This window comes from Hippoglossus hippoglossus, chromosome 1, assembly GCF_009819705.1.
Source record: "Hippoglossus hippoglossus isolate fHipHip1 chromosome 1, fHipHip1.pri, whole genome shotgun sequence".
NCBI classification, from domain to species: Eukaryota; Metazoa; Chordata; class Actinopteri; order Pleuronectiformes; family Pleuronectidae; genus Hippoglossus; species Hippoglossus hippoglossus.
Genome location: NC_047151.1, coordinates 11131974 through 11143739, shown reverse-complemented (window position 1 = coordinate 11143739; position 11766 = coordinate 11131974). Strand labels below are relative to the sequence as shown.

The window sequence follows — 11766 nt, the reverse complement described above, 5'->3', positions numbered from 1 at the left end:
AGTAGAAATAGAAATCAGCTTCATTTTACAAGCATGGCGCCTCCCCAACAGTTAGTGAAACTGCAACTGATGATTATTTTTATTTTAGATAATGAATCTGACCAGCAGAAAATGTTAAGTCATTTATTATATAGGTATGACTAAGCAGGTTGGAGATTTTTATAGTTCTACCAACTGAAAGGAATCCTTATGTTATGATCGTGTATGTGTGTGACCAGTTATAGTCAAAGCTATACTCTTTTTTCTTTTAATTTGTTAAACTGCTGCACTACAATCTAACAACCAAGAGAGCACAACAATGATTTGATTATAAAATCAGTGTCATACTGATGTTATCCATATGAAATTAATATAAAATAATATTTATACAAATTGCTTAAAACTAAATTTTCTGTATACATCATATTTTTTATGTTTTGTCTAAATCTCATTTTAATCATCTCAGTCTTTTTAACTTTTTTATTTAGTGTAATCTGATGCAGCCAATATAGTTTTTCTTTGATTTTCAATGACAGTAACTAAACACTGCTGCTACACATAGGAAGTATATGATATACTTATAATACTACAGAACTGTCTTTGACCTGAATGTGACAGCAGGCTACAAAACATGGAAGACGAGGAAAAGAAATATTTTTTTAGTAATTTCAATATTTTCACCAGCCTCTAACCTTATTGTCTTGACTTGATTTGTGTTTCAGAGTCCTTGGTGCTTGTATGATATACAGATGTGATGAAATAAAGGAAAAACCAGAAGAAATAGTGGAGAAACAGGATGACAATGCATCCATCCATAGGGCACGAGGTGTCATGAATAGAAATGATGCTAATCATAAGCTTTGACCTTGAGAGTCATCACATCTCAAACCAAGTAAACACCTATGGAAGATTTTGGACCGATGTGTTAAACAGCGTCTCTGTGACTATCATCATGACACCAAATGAGGAACTATCTGTTAAAAGAACTGTGTCCATCTAGTAGCATCAATGCCAAGGTGTAATGAAGTTGTTATGGCAACCCACACCTTACTAAATAACTTACTTAGGTTTTTCCTTTAATTTGTCTTTTTCATCTGCAAACTGTCACATAACAAACCAGACTCTCCCGGCAATTATGTCATCACTGTGTATTTAAAAGAAAAACGATGTGTGATTCAAATCACCAAACCTGTAATGTTGTTATATATTAATAACTTCCTGATCATCAATTTCCAATGTCTTGACCAAAGATAAAAAAGAAATATATTATATTCTGAGTTGTAATGTGTAAATAAAGTTGGTGTCAAGTTATTGGACAAAATGTAAATGGTTCTCTTTTTGTTTGTGTATTTGTCCCATTGTGCATGAATAAATTATTTTGGGAACACGCGAGAGAGCCGTACTATTCACTGCGCATGCGCAACGACATATAACGTAACCACTTAACTAGCAGAGGTGTGTGGTGGAGATGCTACACCTGAGTTAATGCGTAGGGAGGAAGTAAACTGCCAGAAAGGCAAAACTTGTGCAGCAGTTTCACATCTACTTTGTGGGTGAGTTGGTTGTGTTGGAAGTTATGTCGTTTCAGAGAAAGTTATTTATCACAGGAATAAGAGGAGCATCATTAGCACTAAATGCTAACCTCTGCTAATTACATAGCAGCCTGGTTCTTGACGTTTAAGTCGTTATAGTTTTGTTGTTTTCTGTGTATGTTCGCGTGGTGTTTATGGAACTGAATGGACTAAGACATTAGCATGAATTCCCCTGACCTCGACTGTTGACCTGTGCAACTGTTAGCTGGAGAAATGCTGCCATCTTGTGTCGAAGTAGACGAACCAGACCCCGACGAACCACTGGGGAAACCTTGTGTTAAAATACACGTTGGGCTGTTTTCGATGTCATGTAGCGATATTAATAATATAATAATGACAATAATAATAACTTTATTTGTAGGGCACTTATCTAAACAAGGTTACAAAGTGCTTCACAAAAGTCCATAGCAAAATGAATGGACAGAAATAAAAGTTATTCAATTCAGTTCAATTTATATTAGGCCATTTCCCCAGTGTCTATGTTGTAAACTAAACGTGTTGATATCACTTGTACAGACATGTTGATTTTCAGTGTGTCTGAGAGTCTGAGAGTCGAACTGAGCGGAGCTGTCGCTGAAGTGGTGAGCGGAACATTCCTCCTTCGTGTGCTTTCTGCACGGAACCTTTAAAGCGACGGACCGCTCAATGTCTAACGCTTTAAAACCAAACAAGTGTTACTATTAACATTTAAAGCGCGGCTCTTTTCCTCCTGTTTCGATGTCTCCAGACAATCCGATCACTGCTCGAGTTGTTGTCTATTACAGCCCTGTAAACAATCAACAAAATCACAAAATACAATATGACTCAATCCGCAATGCATTGTGGGTATTCAGACAATATACGCTAACATTAAATCATTTGTTTTAACCGCACTTCAGGTTTAAACTGTTATAACGTGGTTCTGTGAAGGTTGTGCTTTGTTTAGGGACCTCTAAGTTGTTTTTTGGGTCTTATACGATAAGAAGAACCTCTGAGTTAAAGTGGTGGTGCTGTAGATGGCCTGCTGCTCTCACCCGTTAACAAACTAAGACTATACTTTCAGGGATCATTTCTATAGTTTTTGACTTGAGAAATGTGTTTCTAAATTGTTTGGTCTCGCTAACCACGATGATGAGTTGTTATATTCTCTCCTGAGCGTGAAGCGGACATTGGATAATGATTCAGTTCATATGTCCTCTGTCATTGATGAACGTTCTTTGTCTCCTTGTGGGACATAGAGGGTGAGAATATGATCAGAGTGGTTCTCTATATCAGTGTCAATGAAAAATCATTTAGTAGAACTTTAAATATTTGCCCAGGTAATGAAAGTGCATTCTGGTGAAGTTTTAAAAAGTTATAAATAGAAGGATTACATCCAGATAAAGTTTATTGTAATTGTCAATCATAGTTGCATATTTCTACTATAGGTCACATTTTGAGTAAGATGTTATTTCATCTGTTATGTGAAGGTTGTGTGTCATTACCTGGCTATGGTTAACATTGGAGTGAATTTATTATGGTGAGGGTCATATAGTTGTGTCGGGTCAAATTCTAATTTAACTACATTCCAGGATCCATCACATTCCTTGGGACAGTTAATTTAAATGTCAAATCTGCCATGTGTACAGGACAAAGACAGGATTGAAATGCTGTTTCCCTCTGATCCCTGGTGTAAACATGTAAGTACTCAACATATAAGTAACACACTCAACATATTCCCTGCTCAAGTGACATATCAGTACACAACATTGTGCACAATCAAAACAAATGTGTATTACTATTACAGCCCTGTAAACAATCAACAAAATCACAAAGTACAATATGACTCAATCCGCAATGCATTGTGGGTAATCAGCCACTGTACGCTAACATTAAATCATTGGTTTTAACTAGTGATGTGTCCTTCCGTGTCGAGGCTTCGAAGCGTGTGTCGAGTAATCCAGGAAGATTTTTGTGAAGCGCGTATCGAGGCTTGTGTTGATGACGTACGTGGTGACGTTCAAAGCCTCGCGGGCCTGCCGTACCACGTGACTGAGTCGGGAAATGGTTAGCGGGTTTTGCGTGCGAATCGAAATATAAGGGGCAGCGAAACGCAATGGACCCCCCCTCACATTTTGTAGACTTGGGACTTTATTGCGCGTTTGTTTGCAAAAAAAAGAAACCGCCTGAAACCCAGCACTGTGGAAAAGTTTTTATTTTTAAATAAAAATGAATAAAATGTCCCTATTTTACGTGTTACATGTTACAAGTAACACAAGAACATTCACATCACAACCCTCTGCCCAATTTGTTTCCACTTTCGACCCCGCCATTGTATCATAAAGACAGACACCATATTAATAAGTTCATCATTTATGTATTGGCATCACAAACATCATTCATTCATTTATTCAATTCAAAGCTTCACACACCAAAGCCATGGTGTCATTATAATCACTCTGCCTGTTTTACATTTATTGTCCACTTGATGGCACAGTAGAGCAAATGAAGCACCATGAAGCTTCGGCCCATGACTGAACCAATTGGATGGAAAGCGTCAATGCTGCGTGAAGCTTCATCTCGCCATCACTAGTTTTAACCGCACTTCAGGTTTAAACTGTTATAACGTGGTTCTGTGAAGGATGTGCTTTATTTAGGGACCTCTAGTATTTGTTTCGGTCGTATATGATAAGAGGAAACCGTGAGTCAAAGTGGTTGTGCTGTAGATGGGGTCCTGTTCTCACCTTCAGTTACACTAAGACTATACTTTCAGGGATCATTTCTATAGTTCTTGACTTGAGAAATGTGTTTCTAAATTGTTTGGTCTCGCTAACCACGATGATGAGTTGTTATATTCTCTCCTGAGCGTGAAGTGGACATTGGATAATGATTCAGTTCATATGTCCTCTGTCATTGATGAACGTTCTTTGTCTCCTTGTGGGACTTAGAGGGTGAGAATATGATCAGAGTGGTTCCCTAAATCAATGTCCATGATAAATTGATACTTGTGTTTTAAATAATTCAATATGGTAAAAGTTCAGATATGTAACTTGAACGTGCGGTTGCAGTCTTCATAAAAACAAATCTTTATGTCATCTCAGCTGTTAAACATTAATTATTGCAGCACTTGTTTTTAGAAACAGGCAGGATTGACACTGAATTATAAAAACATGCGTCCTAATGTAAGACTAAATCGTCGTAGCGATCTAAAGCATAACGTGAAGTCTAATGAAAATTACAAAATAAATCAGATGAAAAGAATGAGGAAAAGGCCTAAACATATGTTAATGTTCACTGGAAGTAAAACATAGCCTGTGTTACTTCTTACAGTCAGTGAGAGTAATTAGCCTTTTAGTCTTGCCTCTATTTTCAACTCTGACTAAATGTTGTCGTCACATGACAACATGTCAGTTTAACTTTTTTTCTTCTTCATGTAATAACTTTCAACAGACAAGCTTTCTCTTTATTTCAGTGCTGCTCTTCTCTCCTGTGTGTGGGCCGTCCGGTGAGAGCCATGCTGTCAGAGTCAGGCTGTGATTGGTTGTTCTGTGCTGCTCTGTGTCCTGTTATTTACATAAAGCCGCATGGCTGGGGGAGCACATGGAGCCTACCTCTGAACCCTGACTGAGAGAGGCTGTCCTGTGAGTCTCCTCCTGTTCTCACCCTCAGTTAAACTAAGACTATACTTTCAGGGATCATTTCTATAGTTTTTGACTTGAGAAATGTGTTTCTAAATTGTTTGGTCTCGCTAACTACGATGATGAGTTGTTATATTCTCTCCTGAGCGTGAAGCGGACATTGGATAATGATTCAGTTCATATGTCCTGTGTCTTTGATGACCGTTCTTTGTCTCCTTGTGGGACTTAGAGGGTGAGAATATGATCAGAGTGGTTCTCTAAATCAATGTAAAAGATAAATCATCTAGTAGAATTAGAATTATGTTGCCCAGGTAATTAAAGTACATTCTGATAAGGTTTTAAAAAGTTATAAATAGAAGGATCACATCCTTATAAAGTTCATTGTAATTGTCAATCATAGTTGCCTATTTCTACTATAGGTCACACTTTGAGTAAGATATTATTTCATCTGTTATGTGAAGGTTGTGTGTCATTACCTGGCTATGGTTAACATTGGAGTGAATTTATTATGGAGAGAGTCATATAGTTGTGTCGGGTCAAATTCTAATTTACTTACATAACAGGAACCATCAAATTCCTTGGGACAGTTAACTTAAATGTCAAATCTGCCATGTGTACAGGACAAAGACAGGATTGAAATGCTGTTTCCCTCTGTTCCCTGGTGTAAACATGTAAGTACTCAATATATAAGTAACACACTCAACATATTCCCTGCTCAAGTGACATATCAGTACACAACATTGTGCACAATCAAAACAAAGCTTGAGGTAGATAGGATATGAACTGCAGTGTAAACCAGAACAGTGCAGGAATAGATGGAGCTGTGCAAATACTTTATCAGGTGGCCTATCCAGGATTTCTTTTTTTTCACTTTCTATAACGTTGGGAGATATTTTCATTGATTTCTCAGAGAAAAATTAATGATCTTGATGGGGAAAAAACAGTTATGTGTATTACTATTACAGCCCTGTAAACAATCAACAAAATCACAAAATACATTATGACTCAATCCGCAATGCATTGTGGGTATTCAGCCACTGTACGCTAACATTAAATCGTTGGTTTTAACCGCACTTCAGGTTTAAACTGTTATAACGTGGTTCTGTAAATGGTTGTGCTCTGTTAAGGGACCTCTAGTATTTGTTTCGGTCGTATATGATAAGAGGAAACCGTGAGTCAAAGTGGTTGTGCTGTAGATGGGGTCCTGTTCTCACCCTCAGTTAAACTAAGACTATACTTTCAGGGATCATTTCTATAGTTCTTGACTTGAGAAATGTGTTTCTAAATTGTTTGGTCTCGCTAACCACGATGATGAGCTGTTATGTTCTCTCCTGAGCGTGAAGTGGACATTGGATAATGATTCAGTTCATATGTCCTCTGTCATTGATGAACGTTCTTTGTCTCCTTGTGGGACTTAGAGGGTGAGAATATGATCAGAGTGGTTCTCTTATCAATGTCTATGATAAATTGATACTTGCATTTTAAATAATTCAATATGGTAAAAGTTCAGATATGTAACTTGAACGTGCGGTTGCAGTCTTCACAAAAACAAATCTTTATGTCATCTCAGCTGTTAAACATTAATTATTCCAGCACTTATTTTTGGAAACAGGCAGGATTGACACTGAATTATAAAAACATGCGTCCTAATGTAAGACTAAATCGTTTATGTAGCGATCTAAAGCATAACGTGAAGTCTAATGAAAATTACAAAATAAATCAGATGAAAAGAATGAGGAAAAGGCCTAAACATATGTTAATGTTCACTGGAAGTAAAACATAGCCTGTGTTACTTCTTACAGTCAGTGAGAGTAATTAGCCTTTTAGTCTTGCCTCTATTTTCAACTCTGACTAAATGTTGTCGTCACATGACAACATGTCAGTTTAACTTTTTTTCTTCTTCATGTAATAACTTTCAACAGACAAGCTTTCTCTTTATTTCAGTGCTGCTCTTCTCTCCTGTTTGTGGGCCGTCCGGTGAGAGCCATGCTGTCAGAGTCAGGCTGTGATTGGTTGTTCTGTGCTGCTCTGTGTCCTGTTATTTACATAAAGCCGCATGGCTGGGGGAGCACATGGAGCCTACCTCTGAACCCTGACTGAGAGAGGCTGTCCTGTGAGTCTCCTCCTGTTCTCACCCTCAGTTAAACTAAGACTATACTTTCAGGGATCATTTCTATAGTTTTTGACTTGAGAAATGTGTTTCTAAATTGTTTGGTCTCGCTAACTACGATGATGAGTTGTTATATTCTCTCCTGAGCGTGAAGCGGACATTGGATAATGATTCAGTTCATATGTCCTGTGTCTTTGATGACCGTTCTTTGTCTCCTTGTGGGACTTAGAGGGTGAGAATATGATCAGAGTGGTTCTTTAAATCAATGTAAAAGATAAATCATCTAGTAGAATTAGAATTATGTTGCCCAGGTAATTAAAGTACATTCTGATAAGGTTTTAAAAAGTTATAAATAGAAGGATCACATCCTTATAAAGTTCATTGTAATTGTCAATCATAGTTGCCTATTTCTACTATAGGTCACACTTTGAGTAAGATGTTATTTCATCTGTTATGTGAAGGTTGTTTGTCATTACCTGGCTATGGTTAACATTGGAGTGAATTTGTTATGGAGAGAGTCATATAGTTGTGTCGGGTCAAATTCTAATTTACTTACATAACAGGAACCATCAAATTCCTTGGGACAGTTAACTTAAATGTCAAATCTGCCATGTGTACAGGACAAAGACAGGATTGAAATGCTGTTTCCCTCTGTTCCCTGGTGTAAACATGTAAGTACTCAATATATAAGTAACACACTCAACATATTCCCTGCTCAAGTGACATATCAGTACACAACATTGTGCACAATCAAAACAAAGCTTGAGGTAGATAGGATATGAACTGCAGTGTAAACCAGAACAGTGCAGGAATAGATGGAGCTGTGCAAATACTTTATCAGGTGGCCTATCCAGGATTTCTTTTTTTTCACTTTCTATAACGTTGGGAGATATTTTTATTGATTTCTCAGAGAAAAATTAATGATCTTGATGGAGAAAAAACAGTTATGTGTATTACTATTACAGCCCTGTAAACAATCAACAAAATCACAAAAACATTATGTGCAATGCATTGTGGGTATTCAGCCACTGTACGCTAACATTAAATCATTGGTTTTAACCGCACTTCAGGTTTAAACTGTTATAACGTGGTTCTGTAAATGGTTGTGCTCTGTTAAGGGACCTCTAGTATTTGTTTCGGTCGTATATGATAAGAGGAAACCGTGAGTCAAAGTGGTTGTGCTGTAGATGGGGTCCTGTTCTCACCCTCAGTTAAACTAAGACTATACTTTCAGGGATCATTTCTATAGTTCTTGACTTGAGAAATGTGTTTCTAAATTGTTTGGTCTCGCTAACCACGATGATGAGTTGTTATGTTCTCTCCTGAGCGTGAAGCGGACATTGGATAATGATTCAGTTCATATGTCCTCTGTCATTGATGAACGTTCTTTGTCTCCTTGTGGGACTTAGAGGGTGAGAATATGATCAGAGTGGTTCTCTTATCAATGTCTATGATAAATTGATACTTGCATTTTAAATAATTCAATATGGTAAAAGTTCCGAAATGTAACTTGAACTGCACGGTTGCAGTCTTCACAAAAACAAATCTTTATGTCATCTCAGCTGTTAAACATTAATTATTCCAGCACTTATTTTTGGAAACAGGCAGGATTGACACTGAATTATAAAAACATGCGTCCTAATGTAAGACTAAATCGTTTATGTAGCGATCTAAAGAATAACGTGAAGTCTAATGAAAATTACAAAATAAATCAGATGAAAAGAATGAGGAAAAGGCCTAAACATACGTTAATGTTCACTGGAAGTAAAACATAGCCTGTGTTACTTCTTACAGTCAGTGAGAGTAATTAGCCTTTTAGTCTTGCCTCTATTTTCAACTCTGACTAAATGTTGTCGTCACATGACAACATGTCAGTTTAACTTTTTTTCTTCTTCATGTAATGACTTTCAACAGACAAGCTTTCTCTTTATTTCAGTGCTGCTCTTCTCTCCTGTGTGTGGGCGGTCCGGTGAGAGCCGTGCTGTCAGAGTCAGGCTGTGATTGGTTGTTCTGTGCTGCTCTGTGTCCTGTTATCTACATAAAGCCGCATGGCTGGGGGAGCACATGGAGCCTACCTCTGAACCCTGACTGAGAGAGGCTGTCCTGTGAGTCTCCTCCTGTTCTCACCCTCAGTTAAACTAAGACTATACTTTCAGGGATCATTTCTATAGTTTTTGACTTGAGAAATGTGTTTCTAAATTGTTTGGTCTCGCTAACTACGATGATGAGTTGTTATATTCTCTCCTGAGCGTGAAGCGGACATTGGATAATGATTCAGTTCATATGTCCTGTGTCTTTGATGACCGTTCTTTGTCTCCTTGTGGGACTTAGAGGGTGAGAATATGATCAGAGTGGTTCTCTAAATCAATGTAAAAGATAAATCATCTAGTAGAATTAGAATTATGTTGCCCAGGTAATTAAAGTACATTCTGATAAGGTTTTAAAAAGTTATAAATAGAAGGATCACATCCTTATAAAGTTCATTGTAATTGTCAATCATAGTTGCCTATTTCTACTATAGGTCACACTTTGAGTAAGATGTTATTTCATCTGTTATGTGAAGGTTGTTTGTCATTACCTGGCTATGGTTAACATTGGAGTGAATTTGTTATGGAGAGAGTCATATAGTTGTGTCGGGTCAAATTCTAATTTACTTACATAACAGGAACCATCAAATTCCTTGGGACAGTTAACTTAAATGTCAAATCTGCCATGTGTACAGGACAAAGACAGGATTGAAATGCTGTTTCCCTCTGTTCCCTGGTGTAAACATGTAAGTACTCAATATATAAGTAACACACTCAACATATTCCCTGCTCAAGTGACATATCAGTACACAACATTGTGCACAATCAAAACAAAGCTTGAGGTAGATAGGATATGAACTGCAGTGTAAACCAGAACAGTGCAGGAATAGATGGAGCTGTGCAAATACTTTATCAGGTGGCCTATCCAGGATTTCTTTTTTTTCACTTTCTATAACGTTGGGAGATATTTTTATTGATTTCTCAGAGAAAAATTAATGATCTTGATGGAGAAAAAACAGTTATGTGTACTACTATTACAGCCCTGTAAACAATCAACAAAATCACAAAAACATTATGTGCAATGCATTGTGGGTATTCAGCCACTGTACGCTAACATTAAATCATTGGTTTTAACCGCACTTCAGGTTTAAACTGTTATAACGTGGTTCTGTAAATGGTTGTGCTCTGTTAAGGGACCTCTAGTATTTGTTTCGGTCGTATATGATAAGAGGAAACCGTGAGTCAAAGTGGTTGTGCTGTAGATGGGGTCCTGTTCTCACCCTCAGTTAAACTAAGACTATACTTTCAGGGATCATTTCTATAGTTCTTGACTTGAGAAATGTGTTTCTAAATTGTTTGGTCTCGCTAACCACGATGATGAGTTGTTATATTCTCTCCTGAGCGTGAAGCGGACATTGGATAATGATTCAGTTCATATGTCCTCTGTCATTGATGAACGTTCTTTGTCTCCTTGTGGGACTTAGAGGGTGAGAATATGATCAGAGTGGTTCTCTAAATCAATGTCCATGATAAATTGATACTTGCATTTTAAATAATTCAATATGGTAAAAGTTCAGAAATGTAACTTGAACTGTGTGTTGGCAGTCTTCATAAAAACAAATCTTTATGTCATCTCAGCTGTTAAACATTAATTATTGCAGCACTTATTTTTGGAAACAGGCAGGATTGACACTGAATTATAAAAACATGCGTCCTAATGTAAGACTAAATCGTCGTAGCGATCTAAAGCATAACGTGAAGTCTAATGAAAATTACAAAATAAATCAGATGAAAAGAATGAGGAAAAGGCCTAAACATATGTTAATGTTCACTGGAAGTAAAACATAGCCTGTGTTACTTCTTACAGTCAGTGAGAGTAATTAGCCTTTTAGTCTTGCCTCTATTTTCAACTCTGACTAAATGTTGTCGTCACATGACAACATGTCAGTTTAACTTTTTTTCTTCTTCATGTAATAACTTTCAACAGACAAGCTTTCTCTTTATTTCAGTGCTGCTCTTCTCTCCTGTGTGTGGGCCGTCCGGTGAGAGCCATGCTGTCAGAGTCAGGCTGTGATTGGTTGTTCTGTGCTGCTCTGTGTCCTGTTATTTACATAAAGCCGCATGGCTGGGGGAGCACATGGAGCCTACCTCTGAACCCTGACTGAGAGAGGCTGTCCTGTGAGTCTCCTCCTGTTCTCACCCACAGTTAAATTAAGACTATACTTTCAGGGATCATTTCTATAGTTTTTGACTTGAGAAATGTGTTTCTAAATTGTTTGGTCTCGCTAACTATGATGAAGAGTTGTTATATTCTCTCCTGAGCGTGAAGCGGACATTGGATAATGATTCAGTTCATATGTCCTGTGTCTTTGATGACCGTTCTTTGTCTCCTTGTGGGACATAGAGGGTGAGAATATGATCAGAGTGGTTCTCTAAATAAATGTAAAAAATAAATCATCTTG

General features: G+C 37.4%; 1 long non-coding RNA gene and 9 other non-coding genes across 10 annotated transcripts; all 10 read left to right on the top strand.

The window, feature by feature from the left end:
* The first annotated feature begins 1142 nt into the window (after positions 1 to 1142).
* On the top strand, positions 1143 to 6593 carry LOC117770027. Its single transcript, XR_004615345.1, has 3 exons — positions 1143 to 1532; positions 3179 to 3319; positions 5929 to 6593. It is a non-coding gene; the product is annotated as an uncharacterized LOC117770027 (long non-coding RNA).
* Positions 2598 to 2813, top strand: LOC117771939. Its single transcript, XR_004615670.1, has one exon. It is a non-coding gene; the product is annotated as a small nucleolar RNA U3 (small nucleolar RNA).
* On the top strand, positions 4287 to 4502 carry LOC117772021. The gene has a single exon (XR_004615706.1). It is a non-coding gene; the product is annotated as a small nucleolar RNA U3 (small nucleolar RNA).
* LOC117771956 lies at positions 5206 to 5421 on the top strand. The gene has a single exon (XR_004615674.1). It is a non-coding gene; the product is annotated as a small nucleolar RNA U3 (small nucleolar RNA).
* On the top strand, positions 6395 to 6610 carry LOC117772030. Its single transcript, XR_004615708.1, has one exon. It is a non-coding gene; the product is annotated as a small nucleolar RNA U3 (small nucleolar RNA).
* A 705-nt stretch (positions 6611 to 7315) lies between these two features.
* Positions 7316 to 7531, top strand: LOC117771950. Its single transcript, XR_004615672.1, has one exon. It is a non-coding gene; the product is annotated as a small nucleolar RNA U3 (small nucleolar RNA).
* A 964-nt stretch (positions 7532 to 8495) lies between these two features.
* LOC117772027 lies at positions 8496 to 8711 on the top strand. The gene has a single exon (XR_004615707.1). It is a non-coding gene; the product is annotated as a small nucleolar RNA U3 (small nucleolar RNA).
* Positions 8712 to 9417: 706 nt separating this feature from the next.
* On the top strand, positions 9418 to 9633 carry LOC117771943. The gene has a single exon (XR_004615671.1). It is a non-coding gene; the product is annotated as a small nucleolar RNA U3 (small nucleolar RNA).
* A 964-nt stretch (positions 9634 to 10597) lies between these two features.
* Positions 10598 to 10813, top strand: LOC117772011. The gene has a single exon (XR_004615703.1). It is a non-coding gene; the product is annotated as a small nucleolar RNA U3 (small nucleolar RNA).
* A 704-nt stretch (positions 10814 to 11517) lies between these two features.
* On the top strand, positions 11518 to 11733 carry LOC117771961. Its single transcript, XR_004615675.1, has one exon. It is a non-coding gene; the product is annotated as a small nucleolar RNA U3 (small nucleolar RNA).
* Positions 11734 to 11766: the final 33 nt, after the last annotated feature.